The sequence below is a fragment of the Durio zibethinus genome, chromosome 19 (assembly GCF_047325235.1).
Source record: "Durio zibethinus cultivar Kanyao isolate XHJ-2024 chromosome 19, ASM4732523v1, whole genome shotgun sequence".
Classification (NCBI taxonomy): domain Eukaryota; kingdom Viridiplantae; phylum Streptophyta; class Magnoliopsida; order Malvales; family Malvaceae; genus Durio; species Durio zibethinus.
This window is the reverse complement of record NC_143180.1, coordinates 8,106,643-8,122,538: the sequence shown is the minus strand read 5'-3', so window position 1 is coordinate 8,122,538 and position 15,896 is coordinate 8,106,643. Positions and strand designations below refer to the sequence as shown.

Here is a 15,896-nt window from a genome sequence, read left to right as displayed (position 1 = left end):
AATTTTGAGAACCTAATTAGTTAAAAATTATTTTTCATTGCTATCAACTTATATTTTAATTAAGTTATATTCTAATTAAGAGCATCAAAAAGTTATATTCTAAATCTAACGCACGTTAAATGAGAGTACTTTTAATATTTAAAATAAAATTTTAAAAATATTAATTTTTCCAATAGAATCTTAACAATAGTTTTTGTTTTCTTAAGAAGATAAAATGTGTTTTTCAAACGAATAGGGGGTAAATTTATTTTCAATAAAACCTCATTGATGAAAATTATAATTTCCTTTATTTTTTACTCATTCTCTCCATCCTTTTTATATTTTTTTTTTGTTTTAATCAATTTCTATATCCCTAAACTTTTTCTTAAATAAAGATAAGTACCTAATTTTAACTAAATATAATTTAATATTCATATCAAAGTTAGTATATAATTAAATGAAATTTGAATTTTAAATATTTAGCATGTACTTAAATTTGAGTATAACTTAATTAAAATTAAATTTGGTTGTGTTTAAAGATTTTAATGGAAGAGAAATATTACAGAGTGTCAGTGTGCTTATTATAATAAAAGAAAATTTCATAAACTTAATTTCGTCATGCCATAAAAAATCGAAGACTTCTTTCCATTTTGTAATGATGTTTGATAACTTATTCAAGTATCATCCCTAAAAGCATCAACCAAAAATGCGTATTCATAATTATGTTAATTTATTAATTTCTTTAGTTATAATCAAATGAATGTATGATAATATCATAATTCACTTATTACATAAATAAAAATTTCACTATCACCTTTAAGAAATGATAACTAGTAAGTTTGAAATTTAAATTTCAATACTTGCATCATTTTCTTCTATTTCAGCTAAAGCCTCGTTTGTACCAAAAAAAATTTACGATCGTTGTATTGTTGTTATATAAGTGATATTTGTGCTCCCCACTTCTTTCATAGCTTCCTTCTTATAGCTAAACTTACCCTAAACCGACAATTATTCAATTTGTCCATCTTTGCAAGAACTTTTGGTTGTTCCTCTCACCATGGATGAAAGATTGAGGGGGGTTGCACAAGAAGGAAATAAATATGCATTATACGAATGTATTCAAGAAGATCCAGATGTTTTGAGACGCATTGATGAATCACAGTTTGTTGACACTCATCTACATATTGCTGCAGCAGTGCAGCTGATGGCCATGTTGATTTTGCAATGGCAATCATTTACTTAATATCGTCATTTGCTTTGAAGCTGTACCATGACATCTGTAGCCCCATGCACCTTGCCTTGCAAAATGGTCAAAAGATGTTCCGTTGTCTCCTAGAAGTTGATAAAGATCTTGTTCGCGTCCAAGGGAAAGAGAGTTACACCCACCATTTTGCATCATGTATTGAAGGAAACCTTGAGCTTTTAGCTCAGTTTCTCAGGAATTGTCCTGCATATATTGAAGATGTTACAATTCACAATGAAACAGCTTTGCATATTGCAATGAAACATGATAGATTCTAAGCTCTTCACATCCTTGCACAGTGGATTCAGAGTACTCATCTCTATTGCAAAATTTGGAGAAAACACATCCTAAATTCGAAGGATAGGAATGGCGACACTGGGTTGCGCTTAGCAGCTTATAAAACTCATCGTGAGGTGCAATCTCCAATTTAATTTAACATTTTTTTTTTTGGTTACAATCTCTCTGACCTGCTCATATTGTCATAATTTTAATATTTTGTTAAATTAAATTTCAGAAATTATATATTTGGAATTTACAAAATAAAGACTCGTTAGTACTAGTAGTGAATAAAGTTGATTGGTGTATTTGTAAACAGTTAATGCAGCTATTATTAACATGTAAGGTGGATTTGAATGAAACTAATACGAGTGGATTGACGGCTTTGGATGTCCTTGGAAGGCAAAGGCAATCTGCAAACAAAGAGAGTTGTTTGAACATTCTACGCCGTGTGAGAGCATTAACTACTTCCTCTTGAAGCATTAAATCCTTACACGTTATTCTAAGGTTGAACACGTTATGCTGAGGTTGAAGATAACATGTATGGAGTAAAAGCTAAAGCTAATGGAATTGATCATTGGTCCAGTGATGAATCTCTCAGCTACGAGAAGGAGTTGTAGGTATTGGATTCGAATTCTAGACCTATTTAATGTCATTTCTGAACTAATTGAGATAAGTTTTGAATTCAGTCATTCATATTTCTTTGACATAAACCTTGGATTATTTCTTTCCACATCTTTAATTATTCTTACTCTCCTCCAATCTGTTGCTAATAATAAGATGATCATCTTTCTTGTTGAAGAGCTCCTTTCATTAGTAACTTGTTCCTTCATTTATGCGTGGCTCGTCATAATACCCATTACTGATCGTATAATCCTTCCGTGAGATCAAAATTTTCTGAATCTGATATAGTTAAAATCACTCCTCTTTTCTTTCTCTCTATGCTAGGGTTCCTAGAAGTGAGCAGAAGATTTGGTTAGTAGCTTTACCTCGGATCAGAGTAATTTTCAGAAGATTCTACCATGAAATGTAATCCTACTGAACTTTACAAATTCTTATAATTAATTTGGGAAACCGAATCTATACCTTACAATTAATTGGGGCTCCAAAAGATTCAAATTGACATTTGGGAATTGAGACCCTCAATCTTTTCCTCTCCCAAATACTTTCGTTTGTTGTGATGGTTCATTCCTTTATTTTCTCTTGAATATTATCAAAATATTTTAAAAAATCTTCCCTTCCTTTTCTGCTGCTCAGTTGTTTTCGATTGTAATTGAAGGGAATTCTTTGTCATGAGGCAAAAAAATTCAAAGGCTTGTTGACAGCAGAGGAGATTGCAGGGAACAAAAAGATTTTTCAATTGGGAATTTTTGCTTCCAATTCTTTTGCTTCTTCAGGATGCTGATCGTTAAAGGATTTTTCTTTTTTAAATCCCTTGTGCCTTTCAATGTGGTATTAGCATTTGTATGAAATAGTGGTATTTTTTTGTTAGTTATAATGCCATTGATTAATAAGCAGATTAGTGTTTGAGAGAATGTGCTAAAGACGATCTTTCCCTACATTTTTCTACAAAAATTGTTAACTTAGAGAATTTATGGGCGTTTATAGTCGAAACGCTGTTAAATTTTTCTCCCAATTTGATTACATTTGGAACACTCAGTTTTGAAATATTTAGTGGCATTTGTATTAGCAACGCCTCTAAATGGGAAAAAAATTTAGATTTGAGTAAGCTATTGGATTTTAGGAAAACGCTAAACTTGTAATAATTGTTGCGTTTATTAGCTAAAGTTTTCCCAAATCGAGTAACCTACCTTCCCTCAGCTTCATTTCTCTCCTTCCCTAGCTCCCACTGATGTGTTTTGCCTTTCTCCTTCGGTTTTCCTCGCTTCCCTTTCTCTTTTTTCCTTCCTTTCCTCTGTCTCTTCTCCAAATCCAGTTGCTATTTTATCAAATAGAAAATTTTCAATCAACGCTACATCATTATCCTTCGCGTCAGGGTCTAAAGCAGAGTCGAGCGACATGTCCACAACGAAGTGGAGCTCAACATCATCAAGCTTCCGCCTATGACCGAAGCTTCTTTCTCTCCCACAAGATGGTTTAAAAGGTGACTATCATGGTGTTATACATGCAGTTTCTTTTTAATATTTTGACATTTCTCTTCTGCATTACAGTTTGACTTCATGTTTTGATTTCTTAGCTCAATCGGACTATGAGCGAAAGGCCATCTGTAGCTGTCGCTTTTGGTGCTAGCTTTGGTGCTGCTTTTTTCATCGTACTGGTTATAGGATTACTTGTTTGGTGGCGATATAGACACAACCAGCAGATTTTCTTTGATATTAATGATTAACTTCTTCAACTTTCTTGATTTATTATTTATTTTAATTTTTGTATTTTTGTCAGTGATGCAGTATTGTCGCATAAGTTTTATGCATCCATAAATATGGGAAAGTATGATACATACAATGTTATATAAACATTCATCATCAGATAGGGCTTCAAATTCACATTTATATACTGCTGCCAGGAAATTATTGGTGCAGCTACGCTATGATTAATGGCATCAGTTTTTAAGAGATTGCAGCTTTAGAAATGATTTAGTATATGCTAGCCTTAGAAAGGAATGAAATTTGGTACAAAAAGTTGAATCGGGTATATGAAAGTCTGAAACGGGCTCGAATAGGTTTTCCTTATTTGAGACCTCAGCACATAAGATTGATTTGGAGTCAAAGTTTCCCAGTTGATTCTAAACTGATTTTGGTCAATATACAGATATAAATTTGATGAATCGGCAAAGCATCTAGTTTCTTTGTTATTCTGGAGTAGCTTGTTCGGAATTCTGCTGCTGAAGTTGTTTTATTTTTTCACGGTAATAAAATGGCTTGTATGAAACTTAGATCCAAAACGGATGCGTTTCAGAAACAAGTGCAGGCTTGGATGCACCTGATCTCTGCAATTCAACTACGTTTTCATCTCTTTGCCTACATATGTTCTGTCATTGACCATTATAAGATTTTTTTTATTAGTTTTTGTTTTTCTTTACTGTGTTTTAATCTTCCTGTGGATGTGTCAAGGGTGCTCTCTTTCTGGCACTTCAGCTTTTGGTTTTAGTTAAAATTCTTGAAGATACTTTTTATGTTTGAATTTGAATGTAAATGGATCAAGAGACATACTCATTTGCATGTTCTGGTTGTTGATTTAAGCGGCCAAGTTAGTTTTGCTTGATAAGGAAAGCTCACCTGCATTTATATCAACGGATGGTGAAGCTGTGGGTTAAGTTGCATTATTTCCTCCAAATCTTTTGTTTAGAACATATTCTCTGTACAAGTTTAGAAAGGGTGTATTAAGGTTTCATTTCTAAAGCTGATGGATTTTCTGTATGAAGCATCTGGATCTATATATTTACTTGTATTTAAATATTTTATAATATTAATTAATAAACATGTATTAAATTTTGTGTATTTAATAATATCTTTCAATATTGAATGTAATTAATAAAAAAAAAAATCATTTCAAATGTTTCTATTCAACTATATTTAAAAAACTAATATTCAAAATTTAGTGAAATTTATGTTACACAAATGCCGTTAAATATCAAAATTTAACAGCACTTACAAAATGCTAATGTAGCTAAATTTTAAGACTTAACGGTATTTATTCTAAATTTAAAAAAAATCTCATTTTTTGAGGCATTAAAAAACACCTATTAAGATTCTCAATGTCAAAATAATTAATATTTTTAGTGACATTTTTGTTCAGATAAGGTTTATATGTAAGTAAAAATTTCACATAATTAAAAAATCTGAATGAAATGTCTTATATATACATGGAAGATTCATGAACTCAATAACTTAAGCTTTTTGGGCTCACGTGGTGTCTAATATGTATTTATAAGCTTTTTGGTATACTTCAGTGGGCTTTAAGTATGGCATATCTCTCCAACAAGTGGTATCAGAACATTGGTTATTTTGAGACATTGATACAAAAATAACTCAATATAGAAGTAAATTTTATTTAAGATCATGGAGGGTGATATAGGTTTTATAAAATTGATAGCATCAAATTTAATCAATTTGGAATCCTATGATGAAAGATCATTTATACTACAAATATTTGAATGGACAAGTATTGGATGATTCAGCTAAGCCAGTAGATATAAAAGATGAAAACTGAAAGAAGCAAGGCAGAAAGACACTTGTCACAATCAGAAAATGAGTTGATATCAACGTGTTTCATCATGTATTACAAGAGACAAATGCCCATACTATTTGAAAAAAATTGGCAGCATTGTATGAGAAGAAAAATATGCATACATAAAGTTATGTTTGTTAAAAAGCTTACAACTTTATAGTATAGGGATGAATGATCGATTACAAAGCACTTAAGTAATTTTTAAAATATATTTAATCGGATGACTACTATGAAGCTTAAGATGGATGATGAAATGAAGGCATTGTTTCTTTTAGGTTCATTGCCAGACAATTTGATTACTTTAGTTGTGATTGTTTTTAATTCATCTCATGATTACAAGTTGACATTGGAGATGATAAAAGATAGTATGCTTAATGAAGAAACGAGGTGAAAAGATTTAAATCCTGAGAATCAAGCTATTGTCACAGAGAAAGAGGTAGAAACATTGATAGAAGTTAGAACTCAAAAAACCGTAGTAAGTCTAAACATATATCAAAGACCAAAGATACAATGAAGTGCTTCCATTATGGTAAATCAGGTCATATAAAAGTGATATGTAAAATCTTAAAGCAAGAGTGGAAAAATGAGAAGGGCAAAAGTTCAAATGATGGCAATGTTGCAACAATGAATTCAGATAGTGATTCAATTACTTTAATTTGTACATATAGTGATTGTAATCATATTGGTGATCCTGACATTGAGTGGATAGTTGACACAAAAGTGACATATCATTGTGTTCTTGGGAGAGAGTTGTTTATAATTTACAAAGCAAGAGACTTTGATTACGCCAAGATAGAAAACAAGAGCGTGTCGTAGATTATTAAGATTAGTGATATTGTTGTATAAACTAGTACTAGCTGCATGTTAATTTTGAGGGATGTCAAACACATTCCATATATGAAAATGAACTTACTTGTTATTAATATCTTTGATAAAAATGGATATGAGACTCAACAAAAAAATAGACAGTGAAAGCTTTTTAAAAGATTTATGGTAGTTGCAAAAAGAAAACTAAGTAGCGCAATATACAAAACAGGGATGCAATTGAATGGCAACCAGATAAATATTGTTAAGGATAATGCTTTAGCAAATATGTGGCATAAAAGGCTAGCACACATGAGTGAAAAAAGGTTACAGGTTTTGGCAAGGTGGTTTTTCATTTTCTTAACCAAAAGTATGTCTTTCGATTCATGTAAGCATTGTTTACATGGTAAGCATTGTAGAGTTTCTTTTTGTAAGTGTTATCAAAGAAAAGAAAATATATTGGAATTGATTCATTTTGATGTATATGATCCCATTAAGGTTGAGTTATTAGGTAGTAGCAAGTATTTTGTTACTTTTATTGACGATGTTTCACGTAAGACTTGGGTGTATATGTTAAAAAATAAAAATAAGATATTATAATACTTTCAAAAATTTCATACCATGATAAAAAAGATGACAAGGTTACCCTTGAAATGTATTCAGATTGATAATAATGGAGAACACATATCCAAAAACTATAAAAAATATTGTTCTAAGCATAAGATCAAACATGAGATAACAGAACCTGAAACACCGTAGCATAATGGTGTAGCTGAAAGGATAAACTGCATCATTATGGAAAAAGTTAGATGTATGTTGAGGATAGCAAAATTACTAAAGCCATTATGAGATGAAGCAATCAATACAACCTGTTATTTGCTTAACAAATCACCTTTAGTTCCTTTAGGCTTTGACATTCTGAAAAGAGTGTCGACAAGAAAAGATGCTTTATACTTTCACTTGAAAGTTTTTGGGTGTAAAGTATTCATGTATATGCCGAAAGAGCAGAGGTCAAAGTTTGACAGTAAAGCCACATAATGTGTGATTGTATGATATGGTGATGAGAAATTTGGCTATATGGTATAAGATCCAGTGAAGAAAAAGATAGTCAAAAGCAAAGATGTGGTTTTTCATGAAAAAGAAACCATAGTAGACCTTGAGAAAAATGAAAAAATTACACAAATTACTTTGAGTGTGATGTTTAAACACCGATAGAGGTTTCACCAAAAAGAGTCATAGATGATGGAAATGAACAAAATATAAAACTTGAGATACGAATGAGCTAGTCATAGTTAGTGATAAACTAGATACAATTAGTTTTGAACATGAGAAGTAATCATCTCTACCTGAAAGTGTTAAGTATGGAGAGTTACCTTCAAAATCAAATAGTATAGAGTCTCAGCTTAAGAGATCTGCCAGAGAGCATCAACCATCTATAAGATATCTAAGTTCAAACTTTATTTTAGTTACCAGTGAAAAGGAACCAAAAAGCTTCTAAGATGTACAAACTACTTATGATAGAGAGCACTAGTTAATAGTAATGAATGAAAAAATTGAGTAATTACGAGAAAATAATACAAATGATCTTATTAAACTTTTGAAATGGATAAGGTCGTTGAAGAATAAATGAGTGTTCAAATTGAAAAAATTAGTGACAAACTAGTGAGGTAGAAAGCTCAATTAATGGTGAAAGGTTTTTCTCAGAAACTTGACATTGATTTTGATGAGATCTTTCCAATTGTGAATGAGTTTCATTAGAATGTTACTGGGATTAACAGCTAGTTTGAATCTTGAGCTTAAGTAACTTGATGTTAAGACTATATTCTTACATAGTGTGTTATAGAAGGAGATTTATATAGATCAACCTAAGAGTTTTTAAGTAAATAGGAAAAAGCACTTAGTTTAAGAACTGAATAAAAGCTTGTATGGCTTGAAACAAACTTCGCGGCAATGGTATAAGAAGTTTGATTCTTTTATGATGAGTCACAACTATAAAAAAACAACAACAATCTTTGTGTGTGTGTGTGTGTGTTAACTTTTCTAATAGTAATTTTATTATTCTCTTATTATATGTTAATGATATGTTGATTATGAGATAAGATGCTGATATGATTCATAAGTTAAAAAATAATATTCTAAGTCTTTTGACATGAATAATTTAGGTCTAGCAAAGCAAATTCTCGGTATGTATATTATCCGAAATAAGAGAGTTGAAAAGTTGTAGTTGTCACAAGTATATTAAATGAATGCTTAATAAATTCAAAATGCAATATGCTAAATCAATTAGTAGTCCAATTACCAACCATTTTCATCTGAGTAAGAAATCTTATCCGGTGACTAAGGATGAATAACTAATTATGTTTAGTAGTTCTTATTCTATTACAGTTAATTTTTTTTATGTACCTTATGGTTTGCACATGATTTGACATTACTCATACAATTGGTGTAGTAAACAGATTTCTTTCTAATTCGAGAAAAGTTCGCTAAGAAGTAGTGAAATAGATTTTTAGATATTTTAGGGACATCAAAAATTTGCCTAAGTTATGGAGTTTCACACCTAGTTCTAGAAGAGTTTACTGATGCTGACATGATAGATAATCTTGATGGTAAAAAATCTATTTTATTGTATTTATTCACTTTTATAAAAAGAACTATATCTTGGCAATCTAAGTGTCTAAGTTCCAGAAGTATGTTATCTTGTCAACTATAGAAATTAAGTATATTACAACAACTGAAGTAGGTAAAGAAATTCTTTACATAAAACATTTTTTTCTTGAATTAAGGTTAAATAAGAAAGAATATGTGATTTTTTATGATAACCATAGTGCTTTAGATGTGAGTAAAAATGCCATGTACTATGCTAAAATAAAGCACATTGATGTTAGATATCACTAATTGTGTTCGATGATTGAGGAGTAACAAATGCAATTGAAAAAAGTTCATACTTATGAAAATGCAACAGATATGTTGACTAAGATACTTTTTAGAGAAAAGCTTAAACATTATAGTAACTTGACCAAAATGGGTTCCTTGGCCAAGGTAAGTTTCCAATAATACTACTACGGTGATAAATCTCCTCCTAAAGAAGCTAAAAAGAGAGATTGTTAGGAAAATATGGGATCCAACCCCAATTGTTTCCACTAATTAAAAGGCCCACAACCTTAGGTCTTTGACCAAAGAATAAAAACCTTACATATTAAAAGAGTGTGAGCATTGTTTTTGGTGTAAAAATGATGTGTGAAGCCAAAAAGCAAAGAGGAAAAAGCTAGAAAAGATAAAAAAAAAAAATGAAGAAAGGAGAGTTGGTTAAAAGAAAGTCGATTCGTGATTCGATTGAGCTAAAATTTTATTAGCAGATTTATGATTCAGTGTTCTACATTTTAAACGATGAAGATCAAGTTTAAAACTCTGTAGGAACAAATTAATAGTGTATTTGTTGAGTCACTTATTTGATGAGATTTCTCTAATTATTTTTTTACTTGTTGATTAGCTCTAGTATTAACTAGAGAAAAACTTTGTATATCCATTATTTGATACTAAAAATATTTTTTGTGGTCTATGATTTTTTTTTTACTACACTAAAAGGTTTTTCACATAAATCTTGGTGTACTTTATTTTTCTTACATTTTGGATTATTGATTGTTGTCTGTTGTTATGGGTTTATTACGATATGTTACTTTTACATTATTGTATATGTTACTTTAAGCCCAACAATTAATATCAAAGTTAAGGTCATGAATTTGAGTCTCAGTAATGTTGTTGCAAAGAAATTGTTGGTAGGTCAGAGGTTAGCTACATCTATCAAATTCACATGCTCAAACACTAATATCAAAGTGAAAGGTTCTACTTGGATGCAATAACTAATGATAATATGTAAAAGTGAAACACCTAAGTGATCGATGCATTGAATCAACTTGAAGTGCAAACTTGAAGGGATATCAAGACAACCTAAGCAACAAGGGTGAGTGCTATGATCGAGCCTAAAGTGCACTAGAGATATGAGGTTGCTTGGCCCAAAGAAGGTATTGATAAGACTTACTTGCACGAGAGAGTTTAAGTGGGATTTGATCATAACTCATAAGTGAAAAGGAAAGATTGTTGAGATAAGATTCACATGGGAGTAAAAAATCATACATAACTAAAAAAGTTGAATGTGATGTCTTATATATATATATATATGGAGGATCTAAGAACCTAATAGTTTAAGCTTTTAGGCTCAAATGATATCCAATATTCATGTATAAACTCTTTAGTGTGCTCCCGTGAGCTTCAAGTCAATATCTCTCCAACAGTTTTTTGAAAATATTGCTAACACTTTAGCAGTGTTAATAATCATCACTAAAAATCCAATTTCATATAGTGTTAATGGGTTTCTGTACATTATGCTTTTGATCTATTATGTAACTTTTGGTTTGAACCCCACTTAAATTTTCATGATTTTGGTTTTTTATTATTTAAATTTTTGGAAAAAATAAACAGTAAATAATTTGGTTCTCGTTTCCAAAGGAGCACTAAATTTTATGTTTTAAAATGTATATTTTAGTTTTCTTGCACTGCCCACTATTGTTATGATGTGATCTTTAGAATAATTTATTAATGACTAGAAATTATTGTTGCACATTTTGTTTTGGAATAGATGGAAATATTTTGTTACTTATTTTATTCTAAAAAACATATGTTATTTTTACATATATATATGGTTCTTTTATCTTTTAACCAAGGATGAATAGTAAAAATTTAGGGAATACAATTCTTGCCAATTTTCTTGTATTTAATGAGAATAGATTTGGTAATTTAATAGTTATATTAATGAAAAATTAGTTGTTTGAAAAATATATAAGTTTACTCTTTTATTTTGGTAATTTTAATTAGTCAAAACTGACAATTATTAATTTTACAATCATATTACTTTTAGCTATTATTAAGAATGGTTTTTTTTTTTTGGTTAATAAAGAGGTGTTTCAAAAGAAAATCAATATTAGAGTAACCATATTATACTCAAGAAGCTAATGAATAAAGCTCAAAGCAAGCTTGTATCAAAATTGATTTAGATGCTTTTCCTATAGATCCAAGACTTCATAATATAATCTCGAGTCATCTTCTTAATGATAGGATAAGGTACAAAGAACATACTTTTAAAAAAGACTTTTTCAACCATGTAACCATACATTTTCTCAAAGAAATATAAGAAAAATTATGTCGGTTCAATCCCAATTGATTTAATAAGTTTAGTAATTGGTTAGAGAATAGCATAATAAATGATATTGCTTTTTTTGTTTATATTGTAATCTTTTTAGATAACATATTGGAAAAGAGGGAAGTGAAGATTTTTCTTGTTTTGGAAGGTTTTACCAATTGGAGTAAGAAATATTTAAAACCCATGTTGGCAGCCTTAATAAGGCTCATAATCAAGCTTACAAGAAATTTAAAGATTTGATGAATCAAAACCAACACATTCAATCTATTAAGGTTAAACAATAAAATCAAGCCCAAATTAAATATCAAACAAGATTGACTGCTTTAGTAGATTATTTTCGATTTCTCTTTTGTCAAAGACTAGCCTTTTTTGGTCAAAATGAATCAAACAAATCAACAAATCAGGAAAATTTTTTTAAACTTTTGCATTTTTTTGTTGACCATAATGAAGCTATTAATAATATTGTTTTGTAAAATGCTTCTAACAATTTAAAATTTGGCTACTCTTGATATTCAATATAATATTATAAATACTACAACAAATGAGACAACAAAGTATATTATCAATGATTTAGAAGATGATTTATTTTCTATTTTGATTGATGAATCTTGTGATATGTCAAATAAAGAATAAATGGCTCTTGTTTTGTGTTACATGAATAAAAAATCCCATGCAATTGAAAGTTTTTAGGAGTAATGTATATTTATGATACTACTACTTTGTCACTCAAAGTAGCAATTAAATCATTATTTTTCAAATATGGATTGAGTTTTTTAAGATTATGTGAATAAGGTTATTATGATGCTAATAATAAGCGAAGTGAATTCAATGGTTTAAAAAGTTTAATTTTGAAGCAAAATAAATTTGCACTTTACGTTCATTGCTTTGCTTTTCAACTTCAATTGACTCTTGTAATTGTAGCAAAAAATATAGATTCAATTGCTTCTCTTTTTTATAACATTGGTACTTTACTAAATATTGTTAGAGTTTCATGTAAAAATTATGATTTCTCAAAGAAAGTTAAGTAATTAAAATTGTTAAGGTAATAAAAAATAATGAACTTGAAAGCAAAACAAACTTAACCAAGAAACTAGTTTCAAATGCGTTGGTGATACTTAATAAGGTTCTCATTATGGTATATCTCTCAATGTAATCATCTTATTTGGATCTACATCGATGTGCTTGATAATGTAGCTGAAAATGATTTAAATTATGAAAAAAAATTGAAGCTCAACTGTTATTGCAGTTGACTCACTCTTTTGATTTTGTTTTCAACCTATACTTGATGAGTAGTGTGTTGGGAATTACAAATGAATTATTAAAAACTTTGGAAATAAAAGATCAAGATAGTCTTAATGCCATAAAATTAGTTGAAAAATCTAAACAATGACTACAAAATATGAAAGATGATGGATGTAATTCCTTACTAATTAAATTTTTTCATTTTATGAAAATTGTGATATTATAGTTCCTAGTATGGATGCTATCTATATAGTTCCTAGGAGATCAAGATGTAAAGTTACAAAGTTTTAAATTTGCATCATTATCAAGTTGACTTGTTTTATGTTATGATATATAGATAATTTCATGAGCTCAATAATCGTTTCATTGAAATTAACACTAAGTTGCTTCTTTCTGCAGCTTGCCTTAATCTAAATGACTCAATTTTAGTTTTTGACAAGAAAAAATTAATTTGTTTCACTCAATTTTATCTTTTTAAGTTTTTAAAGGTTGATTTTATGGCATTTGATAGTCAACTTAGAAATTTATATTTTTAATATACGCTCTAATATTGAATTTGTAGATGTCAAAAAAGTTTATTAACATGCTTAAAAATTAGTGAAAACAAAGAAAAATATTGTTTATCCACTTATTTTTTTCTAATCAAATTAGCTTTGATCTTGCCTGCTGTAAATGTTGAAAGATCTTTTTCAACAATGAAAATAGTGAAGATTCATTGCAAAGTTGAATGAAAGATAGTTTGATGAATGATTGTTTGATTACATATATTGAAAAGATCTATTTGAAAGTGTTGATAATGAAACAATTATATAACGGTTTCAAAATATGAAAACTCATCACGGATAATTGTAAAATAATATCTTTACATTATTTCTTTTTCTTATTTGGATTTTTTCATAATGACATTATTATTATTTTAAGATTATGTATAATAAATTTTATATTCACATATTTGTGTATTGAAATATACAAAAAATTAAACTAACTTTTGATCTCATTGAAAAAATTTTTTGTTTACTTTATTGGTAAGGGCACAAAAATACAATTTTTGAGAAGGCAATACCAAATGCTGACAAGGCAATGGGCCTATAAAAAAAGAATAAATTACTTGTACTGAAGATGGAGTTTATCTACAATCAGTTAAAAGAAACTTTTTAGTTTTGTTTAACAAAATTTCCAATTACTGATATATATATGTTTTTTTACCTCTAATGGAATGTATTTCTAATTTAAAATGTTAGGTTTTTGTTTTCTTACAATTTACTTGTCAGAGCAATCTCTTTTAAGTTAGTTTAATATATGAATTACTTTAACTTCACTTCTTATGTTTTTTACCATCACTAAAAATTTGATAAGTGCAATTTGTATAATTATCATTATCATTCTTACCTTATGTATTTCACAATCATACATGTGCATTTTTTAGCTTAGTTGATTCTTTGCATTTTATTTTGTTAAACAATAACTAGCTATGATTGGTTTTTCGTTGTGCTTATATATGAGTTCTTATACTGAGTTTGAATAACATATTTTATGATTAATTTAGTATGAGTTTTTATATGTATCGAATCTTAATTGCTTCTTCTCTCTTTATTTTTATATGTATATTAGAGTTGTTTTAAAATCTTATCTAACAAATTTCACTCACAATTGATATATAATTTACCAATAATGCTAGGTTTGCTTTTATTATCTACCAGGTGCAAAAGGGTTTTTCAAGTAATCATATCTATTCATTAAAAGAACTATGTTGTTTATTTGTTTTACTGACAATATCCTTGTTTAAAATTAAAACATTTGTATATCATTTTTTTAATTTGTTTTTAAGCATAACAAAATTGTTTCATTGGGAATTAATATGTGTAACCAACAATGTCTGTGCACCTTATAATAAAATAGAGAAATTAATTTTGTGGGAAAGTATACTAAAACTCAAAGATGAATTAGGAAGGTCATGGTATGTAGCGAGGGACTTCAATACGATTAGATTAAATGTAAAAAGGAATGGTTGTATTTATGGGGAGTTGGAATTCAGGAATTTAATGAGTTTATTGAAAGAATGGAACTTATTAACTTACCATTAAATAAAAAAAAATTTACTTGATATGAGAGTGATAACAAAGAAATAGGTTGGACCATTTTCTAGTTATGTTTGAATGGGTGGTAATTTTTAAGATATTTGCTAGAAAGGTTTAAGGAGATTTGTATCTTATCATTTTCTAATTTTACTAGCATCAAATGCTACAGAATTATGACCAAGACTTTTTTAAAACATCTCTCAATGTAATTATCCGTGGTGCAATAAGGTGGTGAAAAAAGTGAACCACTTAATGTTGGCATGCCAATAATGTTTCAGTTTTAGTATCAATTTACAGATTAGTGAAATATAAGGTGGAGCCTTCTTTTTTTTTTTATTCTTTTATCTTACAATACTTTGAAATATCTCTTCCTTTTATAGCGAAACTATGTTGGTTAATTGCCTATGCTATGACATTATGGTCAAATTGGCTTATAAGAATGAAACTGTCCTTGAAAAGAAAGAATTGAAGATGGAGGAACTAGTATTCCTTGTTAAAATACACTCTTTAGCTTAGATAATGGGGAAGAATAAAGAAAGTGATATTTTGGATGTGACTTGATCGAGTGACCCACTTACATGCATTTCAAGGGTAACTAGTAAAGTGAAAAAACCTTGGGTATTGTAGTATCTCCTTGAAGTTAGGTGGTCTAAAGCCAATGTGGATGGATTAGCAAAAAGAGCTCTGGGTTTTGTAGGTTGCAAAGGTGTGATTAGAAACTTGAAATGAGAGTTAGTGACTATGTTTTCATGTCCCTTAAGGGCACAATACTCAAATCTGGCAAAACTATGTAATAAAATTTGCATTAGAACTATATAGTAATGTGGAAAAAAGAGAATGTATTGGGTTGATAATTGAGTCTGACTCTATAGTTATTATTAGTTGGGTA

At 29.2% G+C, this 15,896-nt stretch overlaps 1 long non-coding RNA gene across 2 annotated transcripts; it reads left to right on the top strand.

The window, feature by feature from the left end:
* The first annotated feature begins 920 nt into the window (after positions 1-920).
* Positions 921-4,875, top strand: LOC149513420 (uncharacterized). Of its 2 annotated transcripts, XR_016330376.1 has the most exons (3): positions 921-2,118; positions 3,495-3,602; positions 3,696-4,875. It is a non-coding gene; the product is annotated as an uncharacterized LOC149513420 (long non-coding RNA). The 2 variants fall into 2 exon arrangements; XR_016330375.1 differs by lacking the exon at positions 921-2,118 and having other exon boundaries at positions 2,535-3,602.
* Positions 4,876-15,896: the final 11,021 nt, after the last annotated feature.